The sequence below is a fragment of the Aedes aegypti genome, chromosome 1 (assembly GCF_002204515.2).
Source record: "Aedes aegypti strain LVP_AGWG chromosome 1, AaegL5.0 Primary Assembly, whole genome shotgun sequence".
NCBI classification, from domain to species: domain Eukaryota; kingdom Metazoa; phylum Arthropoda; class Insecta; order Diptera; family Culicidae; genus Aedes; species Aedes aegypti.
In genome coordinates, this window is record NC_035107.1 from 261,402,084 (window position 1) to 261,416,090 (window position 14,007).

Genomic DNA, 14,007 nt, shown 5'->3' on the forward strand with positions numbered 1-14,007 from the left:
GCGACACCTATTACCGGCAAGGCTACCTGGTGATTGCCACGGATCGGATCGGTATTTGGTACTGGTCCTGCCCACCTGTTCTACCGTTTAATGGATTTCGAGGATCCTGCTTGCAAACCCCGACGTAACGATTGAATGCCCGTTATTACGATCGATTTGGACTACCACCTGTACGAATCATCGCTGGCTACGTGTGCATACGTGTGAGGACGAATGATAGAAGAGGTCGCGCCATCAGTTACCTGTCCAGGTGAGTCACAAGAACGTATATGTCACCGAAGCGGGACGACTGAAAATACACGTTTTTAATTAATTTGAAATCCTCTTCGACAATTCATTGCGACGATTCCCTGAGTGCACATTTTGTGCCGTTTTACAATTTTGGAACCCGATCTGGGGGGAACCGCGATAGACTTGGACATTTGCGCTGCTGTTTGGTTTCCCAGGTAAGCCATTACAGTATATGTCCAGCCAAAGCAAACATTTTGGATATTACACCCTCGTTTCTCCTCTTCCTGCTACCACGCACTATCATTGATTGACGTTGAGCCTTGCTGTTGATTACCTGCAAGCTGGAACTTTGGATTACGATTTTACAATTTTTGGGTATTGCTAATAGTTTGTGAAGGTAAACACTATAGTATATGGCCTGCCGTGGCTAGGTCTGTTGGATACTACATAAGTGCCCTCTCCCCTTCTTCCATATATACTGGTGGATCGTGAGCCTTGCTGTATTACGATTCTCGTGACGTCATCGATCATTCGTTAGAGACTACGTGTTTCTGTTTAACTTTTCGTTCGATTTGGTGCTGCATTTCACTGTGCCAGGTAAATATACACAGTATATGCCAGCCGAAGCGAGGAATCACGTGGATCACTACACCTTCTACCCCACCTTACTTTCGTTTCCTGCCTGAGTGACGTCTACCAACATGGCACCGAAGAAGTCACCGCTGAAGATCCTCACCGTCAAGCTACAGGAGATCCAAATCGAGTTGGACGATATTTGGAGATTCGCCCAAAATTACCCCGGAGATGTCACAGCTACCGACGTCTACATGCGCTTGTCTAGGGTGGACGAGCTCTGGACGAAGTATAGCGAGACGTTAATCGAACTTAAATGCCACGAAGACTACGATTCTGACGACGAAACCTTCAGTAGCCAACGTGTGGTCTACAGTGACCGCTACTACCGATCGAAGTCATCCCTGACGGACAAGGCGAAGGCATTGCAGCTTACACCAGACCTGGATCGTTCAACAAACCGTGCTAATGAGTCTGTGCTGAATGGTGTCCTCGAACATGTGCGGCTACCACAGATCAATTTGCAGAAATTTGACGGCAACATCGACGAGTGGATTAGTTTTCGGGATTTGTTCACCTCTCTGATCCACTGGAGAGCCGATCTAACAGAGGTGGAGAAATTACATTATTTAAAAGGGTGTCTTCAGGGGGAACCAAAGGCTCTAATCGATCCGTTGAAGATTACGCAGGCTAATTATCAAATCGCGTGGGATACTCTTACTAAGCGTTATAATAACAGCAAGCAGCTTAAAAAGAGGCAGGTTCAGTCGTTGTTTAGTTTACCTTCGCTTTCCAAGGAGTCGATCGTTGATTTGCACCTTCTAGTCGACGGGTTCGAGAGAATTGTACAAACACTCGATCAAATAGTCCAACCAGGGGACTACAAGGACCTGCTACTAGTGAATATTCTCACCAATCGTTTGGACCCGGTCACCCGCAGAGGATGGGAAGAGTTTTCGTCCACAAAGGAACAGGATACCTTGAAGGATCTAACGGAATTCCTGCAACGAAGGATTCGTATTCTCGAGTCTCTTCCACCGAAAGTTGCTGAGTCAAAGGGAGCTCAACAGTCGCAGCCACACTTCCAGAAGCAGAAGCAATCATCGGTGAAGGTCAGCTACAACACTATGCAATCATCATCAACGAAGCGATGCGTAGCTTGTAAGGAAGATCACTTTCTCTACCAATGTGCAACATTCCAACGGATGTCTATAGCTGACAGAGATGCAGTGCTGAAAACCCATGCGCTGTGCAGAAACTGCTTCAAAACGGGTCACATCTCCAGGGATTGCCAGTCCAAGTTCAACTGCCGGAACTGCAAGGGTCGCCACCACACTCTGGTGTGTTTCAAGTCGGAGAAGGATAGTTCGGCAAGGGTCGCAGCGGCTGCTGGGAACAACCATCCTTCACATCAAAGGAAGTCCTCCGAAGTCGGCGAAACTTCGGGAACTAGTTCATCTCAAGTGGTCAACATGGTGGCCACGGACATCTCGGATTCCAGTGTGGCTCAACAGTATTCGTCGCAAGTCTTATTAGCAACTGCAGTCGTCGTCGTGGAAGACGATGAAGGAGTACGATTCCCTGCACGGGCTCTCTTAGACTCGGGTTCAGAGAGCAACTTCATCACGGAGTGGCTAAGTCAACGATTGAAGACTCAAAAACAGAAGGTGGACATAGCGGTGCGTGGAATAGGTCTAGCAGGGACCAAGGTCAGGCACAAAATCGAAGCGGTGGTGCGCTCGCGAGTTTCTCCATTCTCGCAATCGATGAGTTTCCTCGTTCTCCCTAAGGTAACCGTGAATCTTCCAACTGCTACAATCAACACGGATGGTTGGTCGATACCTCCAGGGATCAAACTGGCTGATCCCGCTTTCTTCGAGTCCAGACGAGTAGACATGGTGCTTGGAATAGAGTCGTTCTTCGACTTTTTCGAAACTGGGAAAAGGATGACGTTAGGCAACCAACTGCCAACGTTGAACGAATCGGTTTTTGGATGGGTGGTGTGTGGAGGCTTATCTAACACAAGTCAGGATCTGCGCATCACTTGCAACGTTTCAGCAACGGAGAAACTGGAGTCTCTGGTTGCACGGTTCTGGTCCAGTGAAGAGGTTGGATCGCTTCGAGTACTCTCACCGGAGGAAAAACGGTGTGAGGACCTTTTTCAAAATACAGTCCAAAGGAATCCGGATGGTAGATATACTGTTACACTCCCTAAAGAAGAAAGCGCTGTCACACGGTTGGGCGAGTCCAAGGAAATCGCAACCCGGCGTCTTCAAGGAACCGAACGCAGATTGGCTCGAAACGCAAACCTCCACAAGAGCTACCACGATTTCATGGAGGAATACGAGTCAATGGGACATATGGAAAGGATCGATGTGACGGATGTAAATGCGAAACGGCGGTGTTTTCTACCTCATCATCCTGTTTTCAAAGAGGACAGCACTACCACGAAGGTCAGGGTGGTGTTTGACGCTTCCTGCGCTACGTCATCCGGCGTGTCACTCAACGATGTTTTACTGACTGGGCCAGTAATACAGGAGGATTTAAGGTCGATCATTTTGCGGAGTCGTACCAAGCAGATCATGCTCGTCTCAGACGTCGAAAAGATGTTCCGGCAAATATGGGTACATCCGGACGACAGACACCTACAGTGCATCTTGTGGCGCTCCAATCCCCAGGAAGATGTCAGTGTATATGAGCTCAAGACCGTTACGTACGGAACCAAGCCGGCACCGTATCTAGCCACAAGAACCCTCAAACAGTTGGCGATAGACGAAGCAACAACTTTTCCCCTAGGAGCACAGGCGGCAAGTGAAGATACCTACATGGATGATGTCATCACGGGTGCGAATTCTGTGGACGAAGCTTGCGAACTACGGCAGCAACTAAGCGAAATGACAAACAGAGGTGGATTCTGGCTCAGAAAGTGGGCCTCAAACTGCTCCAAGGTTTTGGAAGGGCTTACTGAGGACAACCTGGCAATTAGAGCGGCAGACGGAATCAATTTGGATCCTGACCCGTCTGTGAAGACCCTCGGACTAACATGGATGCCGAAGAGTGATCAGTTGAAGTTCAAGTTCGACGTTCCAGCGGTGCTACCAAACCAGCAATTCACCAAAAGGGAAATGCTATCCATCATAGCCACTCTCTTCGATCCTTTAGGGCTGCTCGGAGCAGCAGTAGTCACTGGGAAAATCGTGATGCAACTTCTATGGAAATATCGCGATATCGACGATCGTCCGCTGGGTTGGGACGACCCGATACCTTCGACGGTGGGTGAGGATTGGAGAAAGTACCTTCAACAACTTCCTCTGCTAAACGAGATCAGGATTGATCGCTGCGTCATCATACCCAACGCAGTTTCCATGGAAATCCACTGTTTTTCGGATGCCTCGGAGAAGGCGTATGGCTGTTGTATTTACGTGAGGAGTGTAGATGCAGCAGGGGGAATCAAGGTTCGGCTTCTTTCGTCGAAATCACGAGTGGCACCCTTGAACTGCCAAACAATTCCTCGATTGGAGCTATGCGGAGCTGTTCTATCGGCGGAACTCTTCGAAAAGGTTCAAGAATCCCTCAAAATTCCCTTGCAGAGGTACTTCTGGACAGATTCTACTTGCGTTCTTCGTTGGATCCAAGCTTCACCAACGAACTGGACCACTTACGTGGCCAATCGAGTCTCCAAGATCCACACACTAACCAATCCGGAAAGGTGGAGACATGTTCCTGGCGTGGAGAATCCGGCCGATCTTATTTCAAGGGGCGTCTTGTCGGAGGACATCATCCACAATGATTTCTGGTGGAATGGACCACGATGGCTCGCGGAAAATCCGGAAGGGTGGCCAAAACTACCGGAATCATGGAATGAAGAGGACGTTGAGAAGGTCGATAAAGAAAGGCGACGTACAGCGGTCGCTTGCACCAGTTCTCCAGAGGCGGAGTTCAACAGCTGGTATCTAGGACGAACTTCATCGTATACCAAACTCGTACGAATCACGGCGTACTGCTTACGGTACCTGAAACAACTACGTACTCCTCGAGATCAGCGAAATCCATCGAAGTTCCTGACGTCTGTGGAGTTAAGAGAAGCGGAGATCACCCTGGTTCGGAATGTTCAACAGGAGTTCTTCGTTGAGGAGTGGAAGGTGCTAGCTGAAGGGAAACCTATTCCAAGGAAGTCGCCATTGCGGTGGTATAATCCATTTATATCCAAGGACCTAGTTATTCGAGTAGGAGGAAGACTGCGACATTCGCAAGAAGCTGAGGACACCAAACACCCGATGGTTTTGCCAGCTCGTCGTGAGCTTACCAAGATGATCCTTCGATATTACCACGAAAAACTGCTGCACGCTGGGCCGCAGTTACTGCTAGCTAACGTTCGCTTACATTTCTGGCCGTTGGGGGGAAGAAGTGTAGCGCGGAATATAGTACACCGGTGCATGAAATGCTTTCGGTCTAAACCATCGTCCATTGAGCAGTTTATGGGAGAGCTGCCAGCGCCACGAGTCACCTTGTCGCGACCTTTTTCGCAAACCGGAGTGGATTATTGTGGACCGTTTTATGTTCGACCAGCACCCCGGCGACCAGTCGTCAAGATGTACGTTGCGCTATTCATCTGCCTGTGTACAAAGGCGGTACACCTCGAGATCGTGTCCGATCTGACTACCGATCGATTCATCCAAGCCCTACGTAGATTCACTGCTAGGAGAGGAAGACCGAAGGACATGTACTCGGACAATGGTACCAACTTCGTTGGAGCGCGAAACGTGTTACGCGAACTCTACAATTTGGTGGATTCAAAGAATCACCAAGAAAGCGTTACAAATTGCTGCCTAGAAGAGAGGATTCAATGGCACTTCAATCCGCCTAGCGCCCCGCACTTTGGAGGCCTATGGGAGGCCGCGGTTCGGTCTGCGAAATCCCTCCTTCTGAAGGCTATAGGAGAAACACCACTCTCGCCGGAGGATTTGAACACGCTGCTCGTACAGGTGGAGGCCTGTTTAAATTCCCGACCGTTGACGCCCATGTCGGACGATCCAAATGATTTGGAACCGTTAACGCCGGCGCATTTCTTGATTAACTCAAGCCTTCAGTCCCTACCGGATACAGAATTGGAAGACGTGCCAATGAATCGCCTCGACCGTTTTCAACTGACCCAGAAGATTGCCCAAGATTTTTGGAAGAGATGGCGGCGTGAATACTTGTGCCAACTTCAAGGGAGAAGCAAACGCTGGAAGCCATCGGTTGCAATCGAGATTGGCAAGCTGGTCATCATTCGGGACGAGAATCAACCCCCAATGCGGTGGAAACTAGGTCGTATAAGCGAGGTGCACTCAGGCACCGATGGTATCGTGAGGGTAGTTACGTTAAAAACAGCTTCAGGCAACTTCAAACGTCCTGTGGAGAAACTTTGTCTTTTGCCATTTCCGGAGTCAACGTCTACTCATCAATATCAATGAGCGAAACCCTACCCTTTCCTTCCCTGTCGAAGAGGAGATTTCATTTTTTCTTTTCAGAAATTGAAGCAATTCCTGGGTGGGTGAGGATGTAGGGAAGTAGTATCGCACCCCCAAGCCCATTCGAACTACATCACTGGATAAGACGAACCAACTGCGAACATCAGCCTGAACCACACAATAGCTGCAGATCAGCCAGGAAGGCTATAGATAGCAGTGGAAAGAGACCAGACAAGCTGATGGTAAACAACCATTCGTGGCTACCTGCCTTGCTGGATGACCACTGCCATAGCTTGCGAGATAGCTGATGATAGCATGTGAGATCGTTGGAGAGCTGTCCATTTGATATCGCAGTGGTGGATATGCTTCAGGAGATGCCTCTCTCATGTTACGACTCTCATCTCCGAATTCGATCATTTGAGATCCCTACAGCAGGTTTAGGAATGACCTTTTGGTGTCGTAGAAATCAGTTTTAGATTGAACCTTCCCTCCGATAGCAGGCGCGCCGGTTAGAGGCCTACGCACGGCCGTATCTAAATGTTACGTGTTTAAGTTTAAGAAATCGATGTTAGAATAAGTCCAATAAATGTAGTCCGTTGTAGTTTTGTGTGTTTTTTAGAACAAATATAGTGTTTTAATTGTACCGCGAGTTCTTTATTGCCAAGGAAGAAGAATGCTCAGTGTTCGCTTAAAGGAAGCCTTCTACCGCAAAGGATAATTGTTGCCCACCCAATCCAACCACATACACTGGTCGAGTGCTGAGGAGCCATCCCACCCAGTCGAAGGAGGTGATTCCCCGGTTCCCCAACAGACTATGAAGTGTTTTCTAAGTATTTATATTTTTTTCCTACAATTTTTCACAAAAACACGTAAGCCCTGCATAAACACAACTGTAAGCCAGATAGGTAATTCCATTGAACCTTTTTCGTACTAAACAGTGGCAAACAACCACCACACTCTATTCATTCATATAAATTGATAAATCGGCATTTAGAGCATACTTTAAAAATAATAATTTACTCAAAACATTTGCTTTAAAGTACACAGTGAACACCATATGGCAAATTTCTTAGCCGGCAGTGTATCATCCATGCTATCAAAAGTATTAAATGTCACTTTTGTTGCATTTGTTTTATAGACAACTAGAAAAACTTATATTTGACTGAAAATAAACATTATTTGTTTATTCAGAACATGTTTGAAAAGACAGGGTGGCCACCCAATTTCGATTTTGAAATTCCCGATTTTTTCCCGGTTTTCCCGGAATATTTTGCAAAATTTTCCCGGTTTTTGATCCATTATTTCCAACGACTTTAAAAAGTCAATTAAATCGTTTCTATGAAAGTACTGCAACATTTATTTTAAATCGGTTTAAATTTTTTTAATTGTTTTCCCATAGTAATTTGATTTAGATTGTTCTAATCTATATAGATTGTTATTCTGAAAACTATGGCATAGTATAGTATTCATCTGAATCGATTTGTCTCGCGTTCGTCGAAAATCAATGGAGCTCTGGAGCTCTATATCATAAGAAAGAGATTGTTAATTGTGCTAATAAAACAGATCCTACACGACATGAAATTGAATTGAATTTAATTTGAATGCTATAACCATATTTACCTACAATATAACATTTAAGCCAAGCTTCGAATTTTCATGTTCAAGTTTCAAGATCTTCTTCTTCTTCTTTCTGGCGTTACGTCCCAACTGGGACAAAGCCTGCTTCTCAGATTAGTGTTCTTATGAGCACTTCCACAGTTATTAACTGAGAGCTTTCTATGCCAATTGACCATTTTTGCATGTGTATATCGTGTGGCAGGTACGAAGATACTCTATGCCCTAGGAAGTCGAGAAAATTTCCAAGCCGTCGACCGGTGGGATTTGAACCCACGACCCTCAGCTTGGTCTTGCTGAATAGCTGCGCGTTTACCGCTACGGCTATCTGGGCAGATCTAGAGAAGCTGAAAAGCGTTCGCTTTGAAAATGGATTGGTTGCATTCTGGTGATCATAAAACGATCAAAATTTCAGCTCAGAGCTCTGTTTGGTTCTCTAGACTCGTTCTCTTGAAATTTCAAAGTTTGGCTTTGGTGTATAATCATCTTAAGTGCATCTTAGTGCTGAATTTTAGATAATTTGGCCGACAAAAGCCCCAGGTGCCTAAGTAGGGGAACACGGGGTAGTATGGACACCCTAAGGAATTTTCCTATTTTGACTGTAAAGACACGAATATTATATAGTTTTTCATTGTATGCTTTTTAGAGTTCTCAAGCATTTGTTAAACATTGTGGCAAAATTTTGAAAAAAATATTTTGTTTGCAAAAATGGGTTTAAAAAAAGCTTATATTTGGTAATCACCATCAAGCTAGCGGGGCAAAGTGGACACCCCCATGGGGCAGTATGAACACCTTAACGTTTATAGGAAAATTGTCCCACGATCATTCCCAAACCTCGAAAAATGAAGGACACATTCAGGAAACCATAGTGATAGATCACTGTGCCACTGAAAACATGATTAAAACCAATTTACGACATTTTTCATAGTGATGCTTTCAATATTGCCTCCAGATTAGTTTTAATACAGAACTGACGATTTTCAATCGATTTGTGGTTCCGAATCATAATTATTACATTGCACGCTAAATATTTGTGGATAGTTTTGTGTATGAAGTTACATTTCTTTTTCTTTAAAGTGTCAGCTCTACTTTGTCACTCGGTGTCCATATTGCCCCAACAGTATAGGAAATTTACATATAAGTTTTTCAGTGTCTCAAAGTAGCAGAAAAAAATCTACTTTATTTTTGAATTTAGCATAAATAATTGAAGATTAAGTCAAGAGCTACATTTTTGGTCAGCTTGCAGTCATTTGCCTCTGAAACCTTATTTGGTGAGGTGTGAATGTTATAATTTTAAAACCCAATAAAATCATGCTCCATTTTTTGGTTTGAAATCAATGTTTAAAACATTTTTTCTGAAATTTTAGTGGACAACTTACTCTTTCGACAGGCAACTGAAATATTGTTTGCATCTAAAGTATAAAATTATTCGCATATGCAAAGATACAGGGGGTGTCCATTCTGCCCCGGGTATCCATACTGCCCCCGGTACCCCTAAATCATCAAAATGCCCAAGTAGTTCTTTACCGTCATTGAAATTGTTTCAATTCTTAATCCTTTGATTTTTTTTTTCAAGTTCTCTAAAGCAAATAAGCATATAGAAGCACTTACTTAGGGCTCACTCAAGTTGTGGTATTCAGCAATTACAGAATTAAACTGCGATTCGAAAAGTCGAGTACAAAAAACTAGAGAAAAGTTGAAAAAACATTAACGCTGACAGTGTGAGACCAAAAATTCAAAAAAAAAATTGAAACATTGCTAAGAAAAGAGTGAAAATTTTTTTAAGAAATATGGCTTATCATAGTAGAAATTAAATCATTAACGTTTGACAGATATTTGTTCAAAATCACGGATGCCTCATGGCAATATCATTAAACATAACTACTTTCTATAACTTATTTTGGAGGTTGGTTTGTAGATTACAGCTTGAAAATGTTCATTCAAAACGATTTTCCCGGTGATCTTCTTAAATTCCCGGTTTTTCCCGTCTGAAAAGAGTATATATTATGATATACATGACATGTATGTAACATGAATATGACATATTGAGACTGTTTATTTGTCGTACATGTCTAAAACAACCGAAATAAGACATATAACCAAACACATGTTTTGATAAACATAAGAAGACAAATATAAAACATAATATGGTTGAAACATAGCAAACATAATTGGAACATTTTCAGCAAAATGGTAGATTTGTATTGCAAAACAAATTATATGCCTTAGTAGAACATCTCCATTCAAGTTCAATATTGAAAGGTTTAACAAAACAAAATAGCGACTTACGTGAGACATGACATGTTTCAAAAACATTCTAGCAATCATTGTAGGACAAACTGTGTATTTTTAAATTTGGATTTATGTTTTCGGTGTTACTTGGGTAGGCTCCTGCGCCTCCCCGCCGGCTTTGGCCCGTCGCCCTAGATTGATATACGAGAAGGCAGACTGGAACGAATACACCGGAAGCTTTCGCGATCTTTCCCGAAATCATGCGCCCACCAATTTGACCGACTTGGCTAAAGTGATCCACAATATCGCGATGACACCAGGAAACCAGTCAAATCTAGGAGAAAAGCCATACGCGCGGTTAAGCGTATTCCCAATAGGCGCCGTCCACATATTACGCTCTAGGTGGGAGAGAGAGTAGGCTCAAGTGTTAAGGCTCATACAAAAATTTCAAATTTTTCATACAAAAAAGCGTTTTGGACGGGGGGAGATGGTCGAAAATTGCCGAATTTAGAGTTACGTAATAAATGGACGCTGCCTTAGCCACCCAAACAAGGAGAATTCTCTGACCCTGTATTGGCAGCGACACCTGGAATGCAAAAGGATAATTGCAGATGCCGAACGTGGCCGCGGGGAAAATTTCTTGGACAGCATCAATCCAACACAAACCACCTTTGGCCTCTGGAGCAAGATAATTGTTCTCAGTGGCTAGCGTAAAGCAACACCATTTACACTTCAAATTCAAGGCTCTGATGTTTCGGATCCTCCAGCAGTAGCCATGGCTCTAGGCAAATATTTCGCAAAGCTAGCAGCCATCGATAGCTACAGCGATTTTAGCGCCGTATTCAACCAACACTCAACGCCAACGCGCCAATCAACAATTCGCAATCAAATGTTGTACCGGTAAATCCGCTGGCCCATCTCATGACCTCTGGATACATGATCACAGATAACATGCCTTTAGAGCAGGGCACGGGACCTCAACCTATTTTTCCCATTTTGGCGATGTCCTACATACGGCTTACTCCAGCGGCTTGCATACCGAGATCGTTTTCCTAGATCTTTCGAAGGCTTTCAACCGGACATAGGGTCCATTAGTGCTCCGTCAACAAGTTCAAATGAATTTATCGGGGCACATTTGTTGGCGATTTTCTATCTAACTCATATCGGGAAGAGACCGGCGTTCCACAGAGTTCCGTGATAGCCGTCACCTTATTTCTGGTGGCAATGAACGGAGTATTTAGCTACCTTCCCGGTGGCATTTATGTATTTGTATAAGCAGAGGATATCCTTCTTGTCGTTTGCGGGAAAATACCAGTTCGTGGATCTCCCCCCAGTAGCCAAGGTTCATTGGTACGGAGACATTTGTTGGCACTCAACGAAACCAAACATAGACGACGCGATTGCAAATCAATTTCGCGCAGGCGACAATTCGTCAATTCTTACGGTTAACGTCCTCGACTGGCTACATACCAAATATCCTAGACACGAAAAACGCTACAAACGGTCACTCTCCATCCTAGGCGTCGGTCTGGGAGTTTCGACCCCCGACATTTCACTAAGCCTCAGTCTAGAGTCAGAGATTTTTCCATTATTCGACCAGGAATTTCAAGCATTTAATCGAATCGTTTTCAAGCATCTAATCGAATGTCATTTAACACAAAAACAAAAATAAATAAATAAAGGAAGTTTCTAAAAATTGTAGTTTGTAGACTTTTATCATCACTTCAGTAACATGATTACCGGATATCAGTCACGCTAATGACTCTTGAATAGGATTGTGCACTAATACCTTTCGATGGCTCAAAATTCATATAATGTAATGTAATGAATTTTAATGTAGTTCTAGTTTTTTTTCGGACATTCGGTGATAGGTTCTGATAAAACACCAAATTGGCACTTTTAAGTTGGCAGTTAAAACCCAATCAGTACAAATACGACTTCTTAGCTTGGCGTTTTGAATAATTCTCGCATAACTTGTGATCTCGCTCTAAAAGCCATTTGTAATCGAGTGTGCTCCTTGTTTCTAAGCAAATGAATGGATCAGGATGAAAACTATCACTACTGGAAGATAAAAGAAGATCTATTCTTCATCGTTGCATTGTTGAATAAGGTATAAATCCATTCGTTAGCTCACAAACAACAACAGCAAATACTCGGTTACCAATGGCTTTTAGGGCGCGAGCAAAAGCTATGCGGATCTATGCTTTGACAGATTTGTTAAATACTTTGCCACTCCTATTCTAGTATCGTTTGTGCCGAGTTGCTACCCAAAAATTGATCTGAACTTCACTCAGCACTTCAAAATTCAAAGTCATGCGATGCTTCATTTCGAGCTAATTTATCAGCCAATTCAGCGTTAGAAGAATGGCCAGGTACTCATATAAGGTTTACAGAGTTGACAGAATTCCTTAATTTACGTTCGATATGTGATAATCAATCTCGACCCTGGGTAGGCTAAAGCAAGAGCTTTGATATTTATCAGTCTGACTATCTGAACAGCAATATTGCCCACTGTGAGCTGTTGACGTTTCTGTTTGATTTAGCTTTAGCAGTACCAGTTCTATTTTGGAGAAAGGAGCCTTCAGTGTAACAAACAATATTGTTTGATATACACCCGATTTTGGGGGTGCGTACCGCGCAACAAAAGAAACACCATTTCTTGGTGGTTCATGCAAAATTAAGGTTTTGGCGGAAAAAAATGTATGCAATTTTGTGAAATATTTCCGGAGGGGAAAGTTACAAGCAATAGTGAGATCACTTGAATCAAGGACGTCCTGATTATGATTTTTGGATATCTGTTTTCGTAGATATTTCGATCATAAGCAAAGAAATTCCCCCGAAGAACATCGTAACATCTCCAGAACCAGGAGACCAATGATCACAATTAACACAGATTTTGAAAATGAAAGATTTTTTTCGGAAACATGTGAAAACATACCAAGCATGATTCCGATGTCTACCTTATCTTCGTGAGCCTAACCATCTACATACTGTACTATGTGACTACATTCCGAACAGATGGTCCTGCTTTGCGATAACATCTCGCCCACGCAACCTTACACAAAATGATTCTTCGTCACTCGTCACGATGTCGTCATCGTTAGGACCCGCTCTCGATCGACGCGCATCCTAAGAATATTCGTGATGTGGCTTGTCTTCCCCATCACGAGAACGGTATAGGACAGTGGTTCCCAACCTTTTTGATGCTGCGATCCCCTTTGCAGCTCTAAACTCATCCCATTAGGAGAAATCTACCATGTTGACAAATATGAAGAAAAAAAATCAAACTTTTTTGCAATCTACTACAGATGACACGCAGGCTTCATCCCTTGTTCTCGTGTGTCCGGGTTCACCCCCGTTTTTCCAAATCTTTGGTATTTCGACGCCTATTGCAAAGTGTTTTTAGTGCAGTGAAGAGCCTTAGTTCGGCTTGGAAGCGGAACACTTTTGGCGAAGCCATTGTGTTGCCGTTTAATCGAGTTTTGCGCAAAAGTATTGAACGTTTTCGCCATTGCGTGGTTATTTTCCGATCACGTGTATCGTAGAAGACAGCTTGCACCTCGTCCCGTGTGCTACCTGAGTGATCATCGTTTGTGGTGTGCATATAGCGTGCACAGCGGTGCGCTCTCCACACCGACAGTGGTCACCAACGTTATCGACGCCTGTGTTGGTTGATGGCAGGCAGTGAGAGACCAACCACACATACACCGTACCAGCGAACCAGGAACCAGACCGTCCTTTTTTGATCACGTGTATCATCGAAGGCAGCTCGCACCCCGTCCCGTGTGCTACCTGTGTGCAGTGCAGAGTCATCAGTGCGATCATCGTCTGTGGTGTGCGTATAGCGTGGACAGCGGAGATCAACCACACATCTACGCGTCCCAGCGAATGGTCGTACGTTACT